The sequence below is a fragment of the Hyperolius riggenbachi genome, unplaced genomic scaffold (assembly GCF_040937935.1).
Source record: "Hyperolius riggenbachi isolate aHypRig1 unplaced genomic scaffold, aHypRig1.pri scaffold_241, whole genome shotgun sequence".
Lineage (NCBI taxonomy): Eukaryota > Metazoa > Chordata > Amphibia > Anura > Hyperoliidae > Hyperolius > Hyperolius riggenbachi.
In genome coordinates, this window is record NW_027152452.1 from 56,827 (window position 1) to 64,944 (window position 8,118).

An 8,118-nucleotide genomic window follows, 5' to 3' on the forward strand; every position below is an offset into this window, starting at 1 on the left:
CCATGTGTTTGCTCTGTCTCCTTGCAACTTTCTTGCACTTTTTGTTTGTTTTTTATTCTCTTTTCCAGTATAATAAGTATGCATATATGAACTTTTTTTTTTTACAGGTCACTGTGTGCATTTCATGTGTAGTATTTTATATCTGTTATTGTATGTGTTAATGCATGTAAGTTGGTATATGTTATTTTTTTGTATTGTCTCTCTTCTGTTTTCTTTCAGATGGCGGTCGACAAGTATTTTTCATGCTGAAGAGGAGTTTGGCATCGGATTTGTTATAACATCTATTTGTTCTTTCTCCTTGCAACTTTCTTACTCTTTTTGTCTTACTTTTTTTTCTCTTTTTCAGTATGATATGTATGCATATATAAACAATCTTTTTTCACAGGTCACTTTGTGTGCATTTCATGGGTAGTATTTTATAACTGTTATTGTATGTGGTAATGCATGTAAATTGGTACCTCTTTTTTGTGTTGTCTCTCTTCTGTTTTCTTACAGATGGCGGTCGACAAGTGTTTTTCATGGTGAAGAAGAGTTGTGCATGTGAATTGGTATGGTGGTCGCAGTTGCGCGTATTTGTGTTTTCACATTCACTGTGCAGATTTTGCACACTAACTGTTAAAGAAAATAAATCTGGAGAGGAATAGGGTGGCTATTGGGGAGGAGGAGGCCACAGTACAGGGTGGGCCATTTATATGGATACACCTTAATTTGGCTATTTATATGGGTACATAATTGTATGTGAATGGTGAAATTAACAAACAAAATCACCACTATTGGTCTGACACTAACCCACATTGGATAGATCCCTCCAAGACTGTTGGAACAAAAAAATTGGTGGCATGATGTTGTATCTGGGGTGTATACATAGACCAGGTGTATCCATATAAATGGCCCACCCTGTAGTATCCTTTAGTTTTGCAATGTGTAATATTTTATATCTTACATTGTATGTGTAAATGCATGTATGTTGTTTTCTCTTTTTCTGTGTTGTCTCTCTTTTGTCTTCCAGATGGAGCTCGAGAAATTTTTTTATGTTGATGAAGAGTTGGACATGGGATTTGTTATCACATACCATGTGTTTGCTCTGTCTCCTTGCAACTTTCTTGCACTTTTTGTTTGTTTTTTATTCTCTTTTCCAGTATAATAAGTATGCATATATGAACTTTTTTTTTTTTACAGGTCACTGTGTGCATTTCATGTGTAGTATTTTATATCTGTTATTGTATGTGTTAATGCATGTAAGTTGGTATATGTTTTTTTTTGTATTGTCTCTCTTCTGTTTTCTTACAGATGGCGGTCGACAAGTGTTTTTCATGGTGAAGAGGAGTTTGGCATCGGATTTGTTATAACATCTATTTGTTCTTTTTCCTTGCAACTTTCTTACTCTTTTTGTCTTACTTTTTTTTCTCTTTTTCAGTATGATATGTATGCATATATAAACAATCTTTTTTCACAGGTCACTTTGTGTGCATTTCATGGGTAGTATTTTATATCTGTTATGGTATGTGGTAATGCATGTAAATTGGTACCTCTTTTTTGTGTTGTCTCTCTTCTGTTTTCTTACAGATGGCGGTCGACAAGTGTTTTTCATGGTGAAGAAGAGTTGTGCATGTGAATTGGTATGGTGGCCGCAGTTGCGCGTATTTGTGTTTTCACATTCACTGTGCAGATTTTCCACACTAACTGTTAAAGAAAATAAATCTGGAGAGGAATAGGGTGGCTATTGGGGAGGAGGAGGCCACAGTACAGGGTGGGCCATTTATATGGATACAGCTAAATTTGGCTATTTATATAGGTACATAATTGTATGTAAATGGTGAAATTAACAAACAAAACCACCACTATTGGTCTGACACTAACCCACATTGGATAGATCCCTCCAAGACTGTTGGAACAAAAAAATTGGTGGTATGATGTTGTATCTGGGGTGTATACATAGATCAGGTGTATCCATATAAATGGCCCACCCTGTAGTATCCTTTAGTTTTGCAATGTGTAATATTTTATATCTTACATTGTATGTGTAAATGCATGTATGTTGTTTTCTCTTTTTCTGTGTTGTCTCTCTTTTGTCTTCCAGATGGAGCTCGAGAAATATTTTTTATGTTGATGAAGAGTTGGGCATGGGATTTGTTATCACATACCATGTGTTTGCTCTGTCTCCTTGCAACTTTCTTGCACTTTTTGTTTGTTTTTTATTCTCTTTTCCAGTATAATAAGTATGCATATATGAACTTTTTTTTTTTACAGGTCACTGTGTGCATTTCATGTGTAGTATTTTATATCTGTTATTGTATGTGTTAATGCATGTAAGTTGGTATATGTTATTTTTTTGTATTGTCTCTCTTCTGTTTTCTTTCAGATGGCGGTCGACAAGTATTTTTCATGCTGAAGAGGAGTTTGGCATCGGATTTGTTATAACATCTATTTGTTCTTTCTCCTTGCAACTTTCTTACTCTTTTTGTCTTACTTTTTTTTCTCTTTTTCAGTATGATATGTATGCATATATAAACAATCTTTTTTCACAGGTCACTTTGTGTGCATTTCATGGGTAGTATTTTATAACTGTTATTGTATGTGGTAATGCATGTAAATTGGTACCTCTTTTTTGTGTTGTCTCTCTTCTGTTTTCTTACAGATGGCGGTCGACAAGTGTTTTTCATGGTGAAGAAGAGTTGTGCATGTGAATTGGTATGGTGGTCGCAGTTGCGCGTATTTGTGTTTTCACATTCACTGTGCAGATTTTGCACACTAACTGTTAAAGAAAATAAATCTGGAGAGGAATAGGGTGGCTATTGGGGAGGAGGAGGCCACAGTACAGGGTGGGCCATTTATATGGATACAGCTAAATTTGGCTATTTATATAGGTACATAATTGTATGTGAATGGTGAAATTAACAAACAAAACCACCACTATTGGTCTGACACTAACCCACATTGTATAGATCCCTCCAAGACTGTTGGAACAAAAAAATTGGTGGTATGATGTTGTATATAGGGTGTATACATAGATCAGGTGTATCTATATAAATGGCCCACCCTGTAGTATCCTTTAGTTTTGCAATGTGTAATATTTTATATCTTACATTGTATGTGTAAATGCATGTATGTTGTTTTCTCATTTTCTGTGTTGTCTCTCTTTTGTCTTCCAGATGGAGCTCGAGAAATATTTTTTATGTTGATGAAGAGTTGGACATGGGATATGTTATCACATACCATGTGTTTGCTCTGTCTCCTTGCAACTTTCTTGCACTTTTTGTTTGTTTTTTATTCTCTTTTCCAGTATAATAAGTATGCATATATGAACTTTTTTTTTTTTACAGGTCACTGTGTGCATTTCATGTGTAGTATTTTATATCTGTTATTGTATGTGTTAATGCATGTAAGTTGGTATATGGTTTTTTTTTGTATTGTCTCTCTTCTGTTTTCTTTCAGAGGGCGGTCGACAAGTATTTTTCATGTTGAAGAGGAGTTTGGCATCGAATTTGTTATAACATCTATTTGTTCTTTCTCCTTGCAACTTTCTTACTCTTTTTGTCTAACATTTTTTCTCCTTTTCAATATGATGTATGCATATATAAACAATCTTTTTTCACAGGTCACTTTGTGTGCATTTCATGTGTAGTATTTTATAACTGTTATTGTATGTGTTAATGCATGTAAGTTTGTACCTCTTTTTTTGTATTGTCTCTCTTATGTTTTCTTTCAGATGGCGGTCGACAAGTATTTTGCATGTTAAAGGGGAGTTTGGCATCGGATTTGTTATAACATCTATTTGTTCTTTCTCCTTGCAACTTTCTTACTCTTTTTGTCTGACTTTTTTTTTTCTCTTTTTCAGTATGATATGTATGCATATATAAACAATCTTTTTTCACAGGTCACTTTGTGTGCATTTCATGGGTAGTATTTTATAACTGTTATTGTATGTGGTAATGCATGTAAATTGGTACCTCTTTTTTGTGTTGTCTCTCTTCTGTTTTCTTACAGATGGCGGTCGACAAGTGTTTTTCATGGTGAAGAAGAGTTGTGCATGTGAATTGGTATGGCGTTCGCAGTTGCGCGTATTTGTGTCTTCACATTCACTGTGCAGATTTTGCACACTAACTGTTAAAGAAAATAAATCTGGAGAGGAATAGGGTGGCTATTGGGGAGGAGGAGGCTACAGTACAGGGTGGGCCATTTATATGGATACACCTTAATTTGGCTATTTATATGGGTACATAATTGTATGTGAATGGTGAAATTAACAAACAAAATCACCACTATTGGTCTGACACTAACCCACATTGGATAGATCCCTCCAAGACTGTTGGAACAAAAAAATTGGTGGTATGATGTTGTATCTGGGGTGTATACATAGATCAGGTGTATCCATATAAATGGCCCACCCTGTAGTATCCTTTAGTTTTGCAATGTGTAATATTTTATATCTTACATTGTATGTGTAAATGCATGTATGTTGTTTTCTCTTTTTCTGTGTTGTCTCTCTTTTGTCTTCCAGATGGAGCTCGAGAAATATTTTTTATTTTGATGAAGAGTTGGGCATGGGATTTGTTATCACATACCATGTGTTTGCTCTGTCTCCTTGCAACTTTCTTGCAATTTTTGTTTGTTTTTTATTCTCTTTTCCAGTATAATAAGTATGCATATATGAACTTTTTTTTTTTTACAGGTCACTGTGTGCATTTCATGTGTAGTATTTTATATCTGTTATTGTATGTGTTAATGCATGTAAGTTGGTATATGTTATTTTTTTGTATTGTCTCTCTTCTGTTTTCTTTCAGATGGCGGTCGACAAGTATTTTTCATGCTGAAGAGGATTTTGGCATCGGATTTGTTATAACATCTATTTGTTCTTTCTCCTTGCAACTTTCTTACTCTTTTTGTCTTACTTTTTTTTTCTATTTTTCAGTATGATATGTATGCATATATAAACAATCTTTTTTCACAGGTCACTTTGTGTGCATTTCATGTGTAGTATTTTATAACTGTTATTGTATGTGTTAATGCATGTAAGTTTGTACCTCTTTTTTTGTATTGTCTCTCTTCTGTTTTCTTTCAGATGGAGGTCGACAAGTATTTTGCATGTTAAAGGGGAGTTTGGCATCGGATTTGTTATAACATCTATTTGTTCTTTCTCCTTGCAACTTTCTTACTCTTTTTGTCTGACTTTTTTTTTTCTCTTTTTCAGTATGATATGTATGCATATATAAACAATCTTTTTTCACAGGTCACTTTGTGTGCATTTCATGGGTAGTATTTTATAACTGTTATTGTATGTGGTAATGCATGTAAATTGGTACCTCTTTTTTGTGTTGTCTCTCTTCTGTTTTCTTACAGATGGCGGTCGACAAGTGTTTTTCATGGTGAAGAAGAGTTGTGCATGTGAATTGGTATGGCGGTCGCAGTTGCGCGTATTTGTGTCTTCACATTCACTGTGCAGATTTTGCACACTAACTGTTAAAGAAAATAAATCTGGAGAGGAATAGGGTGGCTATTGGGGAGGAGGAGGCCACAGTACAGGGTGGGCCATTTATATGGATACAGCTAAATTTGGCTATTTATATGGGTACATAATTGTATGTGAATGGTGAAATTAACAAACAAAACCACCACTATTGGTCTGACACTAACCCACATTGGATAGATCCCTCCAAGACTGTTGGAACAAAAAAATTGGTGGTATGATGTTGTATATGGGGTGTATACATAGATCAGGTGTATCCATATAAATTGCCCACCCTGTAATATCCTTTAGTTTTGCAATGTGTAATATTTTATATCTTCCATTGTATGTGTAAATGCATGTATGTTGTTTTCTCTTTCTCTGTGTTGTCTCTATTTTGTCTTCCAGATTGAGCTCGAGAAATATTTTTTATGTTGATGAAGAGTTGGGCATGGGATTTGTTATCACATACCATGTGTTTGCTCTGTCTTCCTGCATTTTTCTTGCACTTTTTGTTTGTTTTTTTATTCTCTTTTCCAGTATAATAAGTATGCATATATGAACTTTTTTTTTTTTTACAGGTCACTGTGTGCATTTCATGTGTAATATTTTATATCTGTTATTGTATGTGTTAATGCATGTAAGTTGGTATATGGGTTTTTTTTGTATTGTCTCTCTTCTGTTTTCTTTCAGATGGCGGTCGACAAGTATTTTTCATGCTGAAGAGGAGTTTGGCATCGGATTTGTTATAACATCTATTTGTTCTTTCTCCTTGCAACTTTCTTACTCTTTTTGTCTTACTTTTTTTTTCTCTTTTTCAGTATGATATGTATGCATATATAAACAATCTTTTTTCACAGGTCACATTGTGTGCATTTCATGGGTAGTATTTTATATCTGTTATGGTATGTGGTAATGCATGTAAATTGGTACCTCTTTTTTGTGTTGTCACTCTTCTGTTTTCTTACAGATGGCGGTCGACAAGTGTTTTTCATGGTGAAGAAGAGTTGTGCATGTGAATTGGTATGGTGGTCGCAGTTGCGCGTATTTGTGTTTTCACATTCACTGTGCAGATTTTGCACACTAACTGTTAAAGAAAATAAATCTGGAGAGGAATAGGGTGGCTATTGGGGAGGAGGAGGCCACAGTACAGGGTGGGCCATTTATATGGATACAGCTAAATTTGGCTATTTATATAGGTACATAATTGTATGTGAATGGTGAAATTAACAAACAAAACCGCCACTATTGTTCTGACACTAACCCACATTGGATAGATCCCTCCAAGACTGTTGGAACAAAAAAATTGGTGGTATGATGTTGTATATGGGGTGTATACATAGATCAGGTGTATCTATATAAATGGCCCACCCTGTAGTATCCTTTAGTTTTGCAATGTGTAATATTTTATATCTTACATTGTATGTGTAAATGCATGTATGTTGTTTTCGCATTTTTTGTGTTGTCTCTCTTTTGTCTTTCAGATGGAGCTCGAGAAATATTTTTTATGTTGATGAAGAGTTGGACATGGGATTTGTTATCACATACCATGTGTTTGCTCTGTCTCCTTGCAACTTTCTTGCACTTTTTGTTTGTTTTTTATTCTCTTTTCCAGTATAATAAGTATGCATATATGAACTTTTTTTTTTCACAGGTCACTGTGTGCATTTCATGTGTAGTATTTTATATCTGTTATTGTATGTGTTAATGCATGTAAGTTGGTATATGTTTTTTTTTTGTATTGTCTCTCTTCTGTTTTCTTTCAGATGGCGGTCGACAAGTGTTTTTCATGGTGAAGAAGAGTTGTGCATGTGAATTGGTATGGTGGTCGCAGTTGCGCGTATTTGTGTTTTCACATTCACTGTGCAGATTTTGCACACTAACTGTTAAAGAAAATAAATCTGGAGAGGAATAGGGTGGCTATTGGGGAGGAGGAGGCCACAGTACAGGGTGGGCCATTTATATGGATACAGCTAAATTTGGCTATTTATATAGGTACATAATTGTATGTGAATGGTGAAATTAACAAACAAAACCACCACTATTGGTCTGACACTAACCCACATTGGATAGATCCCTCCAAGACTGTTGGAACAAAAAAATTGGTGGTATGATGTTGTATATGGGGTGTATACATAGATCAGGTGTATCTATATAAATGGCCCACCCTGTAGTATCCTTTAGTTTTGCAATGTGTAATATTTTATATCTTACATTGTATGTGTAAATGCATGTATGTTGTTTTCTAATTTTCTGTGTTGTCTCTCTTTTGTCTTCCAGATGGAGCTCGAGAAATATTTTTTATGTTGATGAAGAGTTGGACATGGGATTTGTTATCACATACCATGTGTTTGCTCTGTCTCCTTGCAACTTTCTTGCACTTTTTGTTTGTTTTTTATTCTCTTTTCCAGTATAATAAGTATGCATATATGAACTTTTTTTTTTTTTACAGGTCACTGTGTGCATTTCATGTGTAGTATTTTATATCTGTTATTGTATGTGTTAATGCATGTAAGTTGGTATATGGGTTTTTTTTGTATTGTCTCTCTTCTGTTTTCTTTCAGATGGCGGTCGACAAGTATTTTTCATGTTGAAGAGGAGTTTGGCATCGGATTTGTTATAACATCTATTTGTTCTTTCTCCTTGCAACTTTCTTACTCTTTTTGTCTTAC